This window comes from Siniperca chuatsi, linkage group LG15, assembly GCF_020085105.1.
Source record: "Siniperca chuatsi isolate FFG_IHB_CAS linkage group LG15, ASM2008510v1, whole genome shotgun sequence".
Classification (NCBI taxonomy): Eukaryota; Metazoa; Chordata; class Actinopteri; order Centrarchiformes; family Sinipercidae; genus Siniperca; species Siniperca chuatsi.
In genome coordinates, this window is record NC_058056.1 from 19,425,499 (window position 1) to 19,439,460 (window position 13,962).

At 40.5% G+C, this 13,962-nt stretch overlaps 1 long non-coding RNA gene across 3 annotated transcripts in view; it reads right to left on the reverse strand.

Annotated features, from left to right (window-relative positions):
• Nucleotides 1–2,030: 2,030 nt before the first annotated feature.
• Nucleotides 2,031–13,962, reverse strand: part of LOC122862071 — a 44,902-nt gene continuing 32,970 nt past the window's right edge. The window contains exon 4 of one of the 3 annotated variants that reach the window (XR_006374626.1): nucleotides 2,031–2,573. This is a non-coding gene — a long non-coding RNA (uncharacterized LOC122862071). Of the gene's footprint in view, nucleotides 3,940–8,523; nucleotides 8,738–13,962 lie in introns of those variants that run through there. The other 2 variants (XR_006374625.1, XR_006374627.1) reach the window with 2 other exon arrangements.

Here is a 13,962-nt window from a genome sequence, read left to right on the forward strand (position 1 = left end):
TGAGGTTGCCATCTGTACCTGCCTATTTGGTATGCAGTGGGCTCTACCCCAAATCCCAGTGAAGCCTATTCCCTCTTAGCTGTTTGTGGCTCTCCCTACCTCCACTTAGCATGTGTGTTTGTGTATGTATATTTGTACATCATGTGTGATAATGTTTGCCGTTGTCTGTGCATGCATGTCGCATGTTTGTTGATGTTTGCATCTCTGTGTGTGCGTGCGTATTTTACAGGTTTGTGTGTCTGTGTTGTAAGATAGATCTTCGAGTATGGTGCTGACTTTCTTGTAGCATCAGGCACTAATCCTTCAGTGTTGGGAGACCAGCTGTTATGCATGACAGCAAGCTTGTCTTATAAGCTTCATATGTCTCCCAGTTAAGTGTGTAAATTGGATCTATTTTATCATAGAAATTATATGGTGGCATGCATTTACAGTTGCATTTACATTACAGTTGAATAACCGATCAGGACTATTTTCTCGTGTGTGCTTGGATCTATGTTTGTTTACGTGTGTGAGTTTTGGTGACGTGCAGTGAGAGCACCACTGAGACTGAAATGAACTGAGAGAATGGATCAGCAGTATTTTTTAATTAGCGTAAGATTTTGAGCATTGAACGCTTGCATGGGAAAGGCTTGATGAGAATGTTCATATTTGCCTCAGATTCCACATCCCATCAATGATATTTAAAACTTAATTAACAGATGATCAATAGTGTTTACAGGGTAAAGCGACTGCGGCAGATTCTAATTAGAATATCCATACATTATTAATGACATTAGCAAGCTCTGAAATTAAAAGGAGACAACTGCCGCATTCAATTAAGACAGCACTCACAGAAGTAGTGGTGGCAAAAGAGTGAAAATGAAAGAGAGGAAGAGTGAGGCGTAGATCAAGGAGTATATGGATGGGAAGTGATGATCAAAATCCAGCAGTCACAGATAGTTGCTCAGGGTGTCTGTAATTCATCTTTGGGTTAAGTGACATAAGTGAAGGATATGCTGAGATTAACTAAAATAACTTTGCGATATGAATCCCAGTGTAATATGTATCAGAAGTGCAGGCAATGACCCAAGCTACCTATTAAGCTTGTGGATCGATCGAGCTGAGCACAGAGTCATTATAGGTGAAGATATGCATCTGAGCATCTATACAAAGACTTACCCACGGTGTTTAAAATAACCATATGCCACCAGATGCATACCTTCAAGGATAATTATGATTTATTCCAACTTGGGTATTGGTTTTATAGTTGGGGCCGTCTTTTGTGTCAGTTATGATAACACTATACTCACCAAAAGTGATTGCTGGGATCTGGTAACATGGTGACATCGCTACAACGAAACATGAGTGGTCAGACAGGTTGTTAAAGAAGCCAATAGTTTAGTCAGGTTATCTACACCACTTTATTTTGAGGAAAAACAAAGGGACCACACCTGAAATGTTGATAATCTCTCATTGCACAAGAAAACTCAACCCTGTTGTTACGTTTCGTCAAGTAGGTAACACGGGAACACAGGGGACTGTACCCAAACGTAGACACACTGGAAGCAGGAGCAGTTAAAAGATATTTTAATCAAATAACAAAAGGCTTACACTGTTACAGGCAGGTAGCAGTCCAACAAAACAGGCAAGCAATTCACCACAGGTAAAAGGTCCAAAAGTATACTCCAAGTATACAGCAGAATACACAGGAACCAATACCAGGAAGCTTGACATAAGATAACAACAAACTGACACTGAAAGGTCAGGGGATCACCAACTTCAGTAGGATTCATCTTCTGGGGAACATGAATGTTTGTACAAATTTTCTGGCAATCCATCCAATAATTGTCAAGATATTTCAATCGGGACCAAAGGGGTGGAATGGCCTACAGACTGACATTACCATCTCTATAACCCTTTTGGTCAGAATGGCTTAAATACAAAACAAACATTAATTCAGGTCTGTGACAGAACACACACTCTGGTCTTCTGCATGAAAGTCAGATATGCTACACACCCCTTTACCACCCCAACCTTACTTTTCAACTCTCTACCCAAAAGGGCATGTGACTTCCTGCATGCACTGGCACTGAACGTCGGCATTGGACAAAAATTTTGAGGTGCGGAATCATCCAATATGACTGTAATTCCAGGGGATACTTGGCTGGAAAACTGTGCACAACTATGCCAAGTGCAGAATACTGAATTTGAACCAGTTAGTCTGTAAACTGTGATGGATGTTTGCGATGGACAGTTTGAGTCAATTTCACTGTCTGCCTTTGTTTTCTCTTCTAAAATAAATCTTTTCATGAATTTTGCCCCATCACTTCTTTTAAACGATGTTGCTGCATTCTCAGTTAAGTACAATCTTTTTATTATTGATAGGAAAGATGGCCAAAACTACATAAATAAGACAAAATAAGATAAACTGAAATTAACCTTTGACTCAAAATAACGGTATTTTCAGTTGTTAAATCAGCTTCAGTGCAAAAGAGAGACTGTGAGATCCAAGCCTGAAAGTAGCATGTGAAGATCATCTTAAGTTCATCTTGGTTCAGCTGCTGCCACTTGTGTCAGGGGAGTAAAAGAAACTTCTGAGGAAGAAATGTAAGAAACTCCAAGTTAGCTAATTACAAAAGGAGCTTAAACACTCATAATTAGCCTTTTCTATTGTAGTATTGGGTTATCACAATGTCATGTCAATGTAATTTTAGAGGGAAGTGGAGGAGAAGTGGAAAGAAAGTGGTGTTAGAATTGAAAAGTAGCACTTAGAGGCTCAGCTGGGAATCCACTTGGATCATTCAGAGGCATTTGGTCCCCACCAGTGGTTTCAAAAGCCATTATATTGCACTGACGTAATGGATGTTATAATTTCAAATGTGAAACCAGTGAGTTGATTTGTCAGCCAGTAAATTCCTTTTGTTGAAGTTACACCAACTTGGGTCTTATAGCATAATTTAAGTATGTCTCAAAAGAAAATGAAGAATCATGACCTGATCTTGTTTTTAGTCGTTAAGGGTTGCATCTAACAATTATTTTTATATCGATTTATCATCTGGTCTAAAAAATATGAGAAAACTTTCCCAGAGCCCAAGGTTATGTCTTCAGATTACTTGTTTTGTCTCACCAACAGTCTAAAATCCCATGATTTTCAATTTACAATGACAAAAAACAGCTTGAAAAACGCCACATAAAACGGGTTCTGTTTAAAAAACAAGATAAAACGTGATAATTATTGAGCTTTGGTGCTGGTAGGTTTATTTTGTTATCATACAGAGCCAGGCCAGCTGTTTCCAATCTTTATGATAAGCCAAGTTAGCTGGCTGCTGGTGGTAGCTTCATATTTAGCTAGCATACAGACATGAGAATGGTATCAATCTTCTCACCTAACTCTCGGCAAGAAAGAGAATAAGCGTATTTCCCAAAAATGTCAAACTATTCCTTTAAATTAATTTGTGTTTTTGTTCACAGATCTTTCTTGAAAAAACATCTCAATCTCAAGGAGATAACGAGATAAAACTGAAAATCTAATTAAATCTGAAATTGAAAGATTATTTCTTTTCCTTGAGACCAATCTAGACTTTCTCATCCCAGACATTTCATGACATAACATACTGTAACAACATTACCCTCATGAAAAAGTGCATATCATTTTAAATTGTACATGCTCTGGCCATTGAAAGTAACCAGAACCCATGGACACTGTAACATTCCTGTGAAAAGCCTCTCCAGTAATTCTTTTTTAATTGGTCCTGCAGAGATTAACAGAGTCCTATTGAAGTGGATCATACGACACTGCGGCTTCAGATGCAGGATGAATTGCTGACACTGTGCAGTGACAGTAGTGAGCACAGATACGATTCTCAGCGTCATTCATCAGAGGGTAATAGATGTGCCCAGTAGGCCAGAAAACGAGGAGCGGCGAGGAGGAGAGAGGCAGGAGGGATACATTCATTTCATCTGCGATGAAAGACAAGAGACACAATATCAAGACGTTTGGGAGGCCATCTTTCACCGTCTCTTTACTCTGGGCTTGTGCATGTGTGTGTGTGTGTGTGTGTGTGTGAAAAGGGTAATTTGATTTTCTGTCCCTTGTCTTCGGGCAAAGCATCGGGAAGACCAGGCAATCTAGTCTACTGACCTTCCAGTTTCACTTAAACTTTCAGCCTTGAAACACTAGCTCAGTTTCTCTTTTTCTGCAGCAAAAAAAATATTGGTGCATGAACACATATACACATACAGTGAAACACATCCACACACACTTGTATATGTATGCACGCGCACACACACACACACACACCGTATCATCTCTCACCCTTCGTAATTAAGCCTTCATCATTGATTCTGGGGGCGTTTTGGCCATGTAACCAAATACCAGCAGTAACATTTCTTGCATTTATAACACAAGTGAGTGTGTCTGTCTTATTTATTTTGTGCGAGTGTGTGCGTGCTTGTGTGTGTGTGTGTGTACACAGGTTCGTGTTTCCTTGGATACACTGATGGGCTCTCAGACCGCATGTAGCGGTCCATTAGAGATCAATGGGATCCCTACTCCTAATTCCTACTATCAGGGCGCCTCTGATCATTATCTACTGTGTGGAAAATGCAGTCAAAGCAGTCAAATTTCATCCTGTCACACACACCATACATACAGTACGTACGTGCAAGCATGCATGTACTCAAAGGCATGTTTACCAGTCAGTGCTAGTGCATGTTAAGATATTCTAACCCACACAAACAAATCTTCCAGGCATCAGGTGCATGTGTGAGGTGCATGTATGTATGGTGAATGAAGAGGAGATGAATGTCTATTGAAGTCTTAAGCAGAGATCATCATTGCTGTGAATGGACCCTGAGGTGATGGTGGTTAGATGGTGAAAGGCAATGCTCCTGAGCTCAGGATCTGTAGCTCAAACCCACAGCTGGAGAAACCAGCCAACACAGTAATACACCTGCAAAGTGGGGGGAATTGTTGGTTCTCAATGCATTTACTACCATTATGGGTTCCCATTTGAAATAATTATTTTAATGGTATCCTCAGTCTTCCCTAAGAAACACAGGAGTCTAATTTAATGATATTATACTGCCCTAAAAAGCCAAAAATTGCAGTCAAACTGATTTAAGATCAGACACTTTTATTTTTACCATATGAAAACTGATTAACACTATCTAAATACATAATATCCATAAAACTGCGGAACAGATCTAAAAACCCAGACAATTAAAGCAAGATGAAGCTAGCTGGTAAGATGGCCACAGCTAGCCTTATCTAAGGCTAAATTAACTTTTTTCCCTACATGCCTTCTCTAGTTGAATCGATTCTGAAACCGATAACTTGGTAATTCAGTTTGTAATCCTATTTTAATAATAGAAAACAAAACAAAAAACAGCTAAAATAGTTCTGCTAAAGCATAGCCTAGCTTAACAGAGTAGCAGCAAGTGCCATTTCAGCCTATTTGAATTCACTTGATTTAGTGTGGCTAAGCTACCTTTAAATTACACATATCACTTTACCTATCAATTTCATCATAAATATCAAAGGAATAGTTGGGCAGATATTCTCGTGCCTATGCAATGAGTACAGAGATGGAGCCACATATTTAGCATAGTATAGAGACTTGAAGCATGGGGAAGGAAGCTGTTCTTTGAAGAAACACCTTCCAACAGTTCAACAACTAAACCAGTATATCTTGTACATACAAATAAACTATGTAACTTACTCTAAAATGACAAAATGATGTTTTTACATTTCTGTTTATGTATGGACTTGTAGTTGACTTCTCTCCTTTTTTTTATAAAAACACACACAGGCTTACCTTTGACTTTTTTTCTTTTTTTAAAGAACCAGGTATTTTCTAACACAGTTGCCCATCCTTTGTACTGATGATTCAACCGGGAGAGTTTCGTGTGAATCCAAGCCTTGGCAGTGCTCCAGCTGCCGGTCACCTCACACTGGGCATGTCCAAAATCACACCGTATTTACTACATAGTGCACTATATACATGTATATCCTCTGCCATTTTATTTGGGTGTCTGAATTCTGAGTGTAAATTCATGCTCTATATAATGCCCTCAGAAACTGGAATGAAATGGAACAAAACAAGTTGTGTCAATGGCATGTAGACTTTCTGATAACAATCTCACAGTGCTGTGCTCCTTAGTTTAAAAGCTAAAATGATCATTGTGTGACTCCATGCCTGTCAGTTGTAACGCAAAATGACAAATATATTGAAATAATAAGTGTCTTAAACCTCAATTTACTGTACTATTGAGTAAACTACTGAATATGCTGTATATTATATAGTAAGTAGCCAATGAGTGAACTCAGCTATAGATGAGAGCAGCGCATCCAGGTACTTTGCCCCTGCGTCAAGCCCCTGCCCCCTTTTGAGTGAAAGCAGTCTCTCTAATTTGACTGGCGGCAAATGCAAATTCCGAGGTCTTTACCAATTTAATAGCATAAAATAAGAATACTGTATTGTTATTTAGCTATTAGGAGCCCAAATCCTATAGCCAGTCATGCAAAGAATTATGTTATGTCGTTGCTGATGAATGATCGGTGTCGTTATATAGAAAAAAATAAAGAAATAGGGGTTGATGAGTGTCCAAGTGGACTAACCTGACATACCGTATTGAATCTCCAGGTAATGTATTTCTGACATCTGTCACTTTTTATGTTGTTAAGACACTTTCGTTTTTGCTATTTTGGTAGTCTGTCCAATGTGAAGTTACTGTAAACTAATTTCATCGCTGTGGCGAAGAGACCGCTGTCTCTATTTTGTGCTTATTATGCAACCTTTTACTACTAGCTGAGAAGTAGAAAACAGGTCAGTTTTAGTCCCACTTCCTACAAGGTTCATTATTTATACTTAGGTCAGCTCAATTTATGTTAATTATTAACGTTAAAATACCCTCTGCTCACCGGTCTCTCTAGTGGACTGACTGTTGAACCAAACTCCATTCTAAAAGCATGTGTTTTATGGTAGGGCCATATTTTTTCACAGTAAAAACAGTTTACCATTTTCATCTTCTCTGTGGATGGCCTGAAGCCACAGATCTCTTCTTTTATTGTCCTTCTTTTACTGTCCTTCGCTTTTTGGGGTTCATTTTGTTTGACGTGCAAAATGCAACACAGCAAATTTTAGGCATGGTGCCACCAGTTTTTACAATTTGGTGCTGGTACTTTTACAGCACTTCTTTTCCCCCAAAAGGGGGCGTGGTCGTTCTGAAGACAGGAAAGTGACGTTCTGGAACTTCCGAAACTTCCGGAAACCCTGGATTGCTCTCACAGCAACTAGCTTGAATGATTCCTTGGTTTGACTCTACACACAAGTTTCTTTACATGCGTGCTTGTTGGTGTGTACTGTTTCCTTATCAGTTTTGACTTCCATTGTAGGGCTAGTGTTGTGCTGGAGCACTCTGAGGGTAATTTGAAGAGGTAGGTTACTGTTAGGGTAAAGCGATACAGCGGGAAATGCCGTTGTTATACGGGAAGCAGAAGGATAACGGAGTGGTCTAGATTTCACAGACGATCTCCAGCTGCTGTTATCACACCGTGTGTAATGAAACCTTTACTGGTCAGAAACAACAGGGGACATCTTTCCTCTCTCTTTTTCTCTCTCTTCTTTTCTCTCATCCTTTTTGTCCTTGTCTTGTTCTATCCTGCATCCCTCCCTCTTGTAACCTTTCTTCATCCTCTTTTTATCTGTCTCATCATCCTTCTCCCATCATCATCTCTAGTTTTTTCATTTCCTCTTTCTTCATCTTATCCTCCCATTCATCACACCATTTTTCCTGCATCCTCTTTCCTGTTCTTCCTCCCTCATCTTTTTCTTTTCCCCCCTTCTTGGTATTCATTTTCAGAGACACTGACTGTTTTGTAACCAGCAGGGAAACACAGAGGATGAAAAGCAGGAAAAGATACCTGCTTTTTTTTTATCTCTTTGACTTCATCTTGTGCAATTCCGAGCTGCCCTTTTTTTCCTCCTTTCAATAGCTCAAAAGACTTATTTTCATGGGCAAGTTATCAACTTCTGTGGAAATGTCAAACACATTTTTGCAAAATTACAACACAGCACCGTCTTTGGCAGTGCCGCTGAAGCGGTGGCAGAAGCGAAGACAAGCTTCTGAGAAAGAAAAAAAATTCTTCAAGATTGTTTCGCTTGAGAAATCCCAGATTTAAGCCTCTCAGACAATCAACCAATTTAGTTAATAAACGAATTTTCACAATAAGGCTTGCCGTTTTTGTTGTTTCCTGCTCTTGGTGTGCCTTTGAAGGCCCCAAGAGGTTTTGGAAGTTTGAGATTAATTACTTTTCTTTTTTTGGTCGAGCAAATAAGCTCAGAAGAGGCCCTCATCATGTAATCAACTAATCAGCTTCAACATCCCCACCACCACACACACTCCTCTCCCCCCACTCTTATCATTAGAGGGCATTCTACCCTCATTTCAGCTCTCTTAAGATCAGTCCATAACACAGACTAAAAACAGAAATACACTGTTCATTCTCCCATTCGAAAATAGATTTATTGATATAGCTTTTCTTTGATGGAAGGCCAAAGAAGCCTCGTAAAAAGGGTCCATTCTTGCCTTGGATGTTTGCAGGCGTTGTTTGGAGGCCTGGATGGTAAATAGCTTCAGAGGTCCGCTGGTCGAGTGGCTGGTGTTTACCCCCAGGGCAGTGAAGGGAGGCAGGCACGGAGGACCTGGGAAGTCCCCCCGCCCCTGGCGACTCTCACCGGACCAGAACAGCAGCAAGCTTTCACAGCAGAGAAACCACAGAGACGCAGGAGGCCGATAAGAGTGAAATAAGCCATTGAGTCTGGTTAAAAGTTTTTCATTCCTATGTAAGTGTGGGAAAGAGTTATGCCATGGGAAAAAAGATATGTGATGGGAAAAAATGTCAATGGTGCTGAGAGACAAAGGAGTGTATAAAAGAGATTTAATTAAAAAATTGACTCTTGATGGGATTACTTTTGAATGGGAAGATTTTGTTTAATTCACTGGCTCATTTTTTCCCCTTAGTCTGACCTTGAGTTTGACTGCATTCATCCTCCCTATCTGATAGTAGAGATCAAGCACTCTCTATCTCTCTCCATCTATCCATCCTTCTCTCTTTCCCTCCTCTGTCCACCTCTCCATCTGTCTGCCCCTGGCCTCCTTCCCTTCCACCCTTCCTCTTCCTCTCTTGTTACCTCCCTGCCTCCTTCTGTTGTCTATTTTTCCCTCCATCCTTGTCCCACTCAGCTCTGAACAAGACCGATGAAGAGAACAACCAATTCTTTATCGCCTTGCCCTGATTCTCATCTCATCTCTAATCTACTGGACCCAGCAATCCCCCCATTCAGCTCAGTTCAACTTTGTGGTATTTTTGTGTGTATCTGTGCTCTAAGTGTGCATATGTGTGTGTGTGTCTAGCTTCAGAGTGATAAACCCATAGCATATCTCTTTTTTCCCGTTCTTTTGCCCACAATGGGCCTCATAGACTGTAATAGTGCTTTCTTTCTCTTTCCATCACTCTCTGTGGCATTGTGGCACAGTCTGTTCTACAAAAGCAGTTTTCACTTCACTATTTTCCAGATTGGCCAATTTTCTTTCTGACAAGAGAGCCGAACATGTGCCCTGTGAAGTCTCCCAATGCCATATTGGCACACAGCTTAGTCAGGTCACAGCTTTGGTTTGGTTTCCTGTGAAATCGAGAAGAAAACACACGACAATCACAGCTTGGTTTCTTTTGTGTTTGACTCCAGAGAGGACAATTATGCTATATAGTAAGAACAACCCTTTGGGTTCCCTCCTGCATTTTCACTGATGAGCTTGGGAAATATCATTGCATCTGTAGCATTTTGTCCATTGTATTGTCTTCATTGTAGTCACACAATCTCAATTCCCTCTGAATGCACAATCATTGGCTCTGGCTAATGAATACAGCTGCCTTCTGTGACCTTGGCAGAGATGAGTGAGTCCCTATTGCCCTCACATGCATGATTACACACACACACAAAACCACACAAAACCACACACACACACACACACACACAGACACACAGACACAAGAGCATCTGCACAAGCACAATGACCTGTCAACGCAGTGAGGTAAATGAGTCTCTGCTCAATAGTCCAGGCCTCTAGTGGTACAAATTATCATTGTATTCATGAGCTGACAGACCTGTTACAGCCGAATATCGTCTCACCGGGTGTGTTGCTGGCAGTTACAAGTACAAATTGTCTGGGTTTTTTTTAGCTAATCAATGTATCGACCAATCTGTAATGAGAAAGCATATATGTGTTTGCATCAAACACACTCACTCACACAGAAACTGTCAGTGTCCGGAGGTCAACAGGAATTATTTATGTGATGTAGCTGTTGTGTAAGCTTATATTTGTTAAGCATTGTTAAGCTGCTGTGGAAGCCGTCATTTACAGGGCTGTCTCTTCCCTGCTAACTACACCCTGTGGCGTACATCTATCCATCAACAGTGCGAGTCAGGCCTATTTGTTTGTTAAAGAATATCCATTTCAGCAGGCAAACAGACCGTGTGTGCATTAGCTATTTATAACCCCACATGAGCATAGTTGTGCCCGCTGGACACAAATGGCCCACGCTTATGGAAAGCTGTACATCACGCTATGGATTTATATTAGACATAGAATCAAAACATATGCTTCTATGGAGTGTGTGTGTGTGTGTGTTTGTAAGTGCTGGAGGAAAAGTGTGTTGTGTTCTCAGCTTCCAGAGAGTTATCGTTAAGGCCTGGAGTGATTATATTGTTGTATTATATCGAGAATTTGATAAAGAACTACCATGATATAAACAGTTATGGTATACTTCTCAACTGAGCTATTAACCATAGAGCTTTGTTAACTTATTCATGCCTGTCTTTCCTGTTTTCAGTTACTCTTGAGCTTTCCCCCCAAACATTTTCTATTCTGTGTCATCATTCTCTCTCGCTCTGTCTCTGCTCCTGTCCACAACTCATCTTCCTCCATCCTTGTATCTTGCTCCTCAACCTTTGTGTCCTTTATCCTTTAAGCAACTCCATCTTTCACTTCTGCTTCATTTCAGACTCTCTAGACCTCTTTATATGTAATAGGAAGTACATAACGTATGGTTTGAGCCCTTTCGTCATCCCCTGATTTTTGTATTGTTACCTAGATTTGAAAATATAGATAAATGATAATCACTTGATTGCCACCATAGTCCTCGTTAACAATGGTAAGTCATCCATCAGTGCTAATTTGCAGGGCCAATTTTCTCAGTATACTCGATACACAGACAAACAAAATCAAATTAACACTGATGTATTACCCACCAGCCATGAGAAACAGCTTCAGTGAGATAAAAGTTAAGGGTTGCTTTGCTTGTCACTGAACACACTTAACAGGTCTAAACAACATGTTAGGAATATTATGCATAAGAATCATAATCACTTTCTTAAACCTGTATATGCACAAGAATTTCATCCTCTATCTTCACTCATGCAGCACAACACTTCACTGTTTAGTTTCTAGAACCAACTGTGCATGTTTGTTTATATAATATTTGGATGAAAATCAAAAAACAAAACCAACATCATACAGTACTGGGATGCCACCAACAAAAGCTTTAGCTTTAATGTCTGGTTGATAATTAATTTAAATGCAAACACTGGCAGTTGGCTTCCAATCTGCTCGTCATGAAGATCGGGACAGCTGAGAAATCTTACCAAGAACCATAGAATCTTAATTTAAATGCTTGTTGTGGGTACGTTTTTGTTGGTAACTTAATTTGACAGAGACAGTGACAGAAGTTTTTTGATTGACGTGATCAGTTGACTTTTTAAACCTACCTTAGAAAGTTACCTTTTAAACAACTGATTAGAACTTTAGATCTGCATCAAATCTGAGTATGCATCTGTCTTTTTTAAATTAAAAGATAAATGGAGATTTTTTCATGTCTAAATAGTCTGCTATCTTGTTCCCAATTCTTGTTCATTCTACATGAACATACCAAGACTGAAACATTTGGGAATTTCTTCTCTACCTCCTCACTCTGTAGACTTTCTTCCTGTCGCCTTATTCTGAAAACAACCCATTCAGTGTTCTCTCTGCTTTCTCTTGATGTTACAGGTGGAGCACATAGCCATAAAGTTGATAAAGATGCCCTCATCTCCACCTCCCCTGTTTAATTTGCAGCCACCATTTCTCTTCCCCACCCGTTTCTCTCTTTTTCTGCCATCCTCAGTCTCTCCTTAACCTCCTCCCATCCTTGCTGTTGTCAGACAGTGCTCCAGGAGCCAAGAGCAGATGCCCGGGGCTCTGTCCCTGGATGGGGCTACTTAGTCTGAGATATACCGTTAGGCATACCCTCTGTGAGATATATGATGCGACATGATGCCATATTGGCCTGCGAGGGTCCAGATTACACATGTCGCCAACATGGAGAGCTGTTAGCTGACAGATGGGAAGCATGAATCTGCATTCAAGTCAGTGAAAGCTCGAGGCTTAAGGTTCTTCATGCTTGCACATGATAAACATGACATACATGTGTGTATTGGCTCTCTGTGAGTGTGTGTTAATGTGCATCTGCTTGTATACATGTGTGTTGCATTGTGTTCAAAATTTGTAACTCAACGATTCCACATGCATGCATTCGAGAATTCATGTGTGCCGTTGCCTGTGCATGTGTGAGTGTCTTCGTGTGTTTGCTGGGCACAGATTCAGCAGAATGCCACTGGAATGAGAATAAGTGTGGCTTTGCCATGGCAACAGACGAATCCCAGAGCAGACGGGAGCAGCAGAATTAAAGCCCAGCGCTCATCACAGCAGGGGAAGAAGAACGGAGGACCTGATTAAACACCACCATCTCTGCTCCTGGAGCCCTCAGCCTTTTTCATCTTGCATTTCAGTCTGCTGTGAGACGCTACAAAGTGAAACCAGCTCCAACACCTGCAGATTCATTAAGGCACAAACCCCATTACAAGCAGGAATGCAGTTTATGCAGATTTTAATTTCTTGCACGCTCACACAGTGAATGTCTATGTGCTAAATGACACAAACACAATAGTATGCCAAAAATACAGTTATGAACACCGAGCAGCTGAAAGCTGAACAAGTGATGCATCACCACCCTGAGCGCTGCTGTGTATCAAGGTAGATGTCAACTTGATAAGTGATTCTTAGTTTAAACTTGTCTCATGGTTGCATCACAGAAATCTTTGATTTGGTTTATAACTGGTCAATAGAGTGAAGAGCTGTACCTACACACACACACACACACACACACACACACAGGACTCTGAGACTGTCTAAGTTCAGTGATTGATAGCTTCCAATGCACTGCACAGTAGTTGGGCTAATTCGCTGTAGTGTGAACTCAGTGGCTGGTTTCTGGCTCCATCCCTGATGTCCCAAAACACACTTGGCTAATCCCTTTCCTTTTTTCTATTTTTTTAGGTCAGCAGGGAGGTCTTCACCTCTTGTTTTTTTCACTGAGGCAGCAGAAATACATGGAGGGAGACAGAAGTGGAGGACACAAGGTTGAATGTCACCTTAGGTCAGCAGGTTCCTGAGGCGAGGGTCTTAACCTTTTTCCTGTCTGAATTCCAATTTCTGTTCTTTATCATTAACTAGAGGACCATCACAAATATATTTATCTATATGTGTATATTCTTTTGGGACACCTCTTTAGTCTTAATCACAGTATTTTACAGTATGCGTCACCAGCCTTACTTTCTGTTTTCTTTCCCATACTGTCCTTTTTTTTGGACTGAAGACCATGAAAGAAGCGGGTCCCCCCTGAGGGTGAGCCCATCTCTTTTCTCCAATGATATTAGTTCATCCAATGATATTAGCTGAAAGAAATTAACAATGCTGTCAAATTAAAAAAGATCACTGTGACCTTGTAAAGACAATTATAGCTGCTCATTCTGGTCGCGCTGATGAGTTTCTTGTAGGTTCATCATCATAAGCTAAATAAAGCGCGGCTGAGATCAAAGCCAGCAA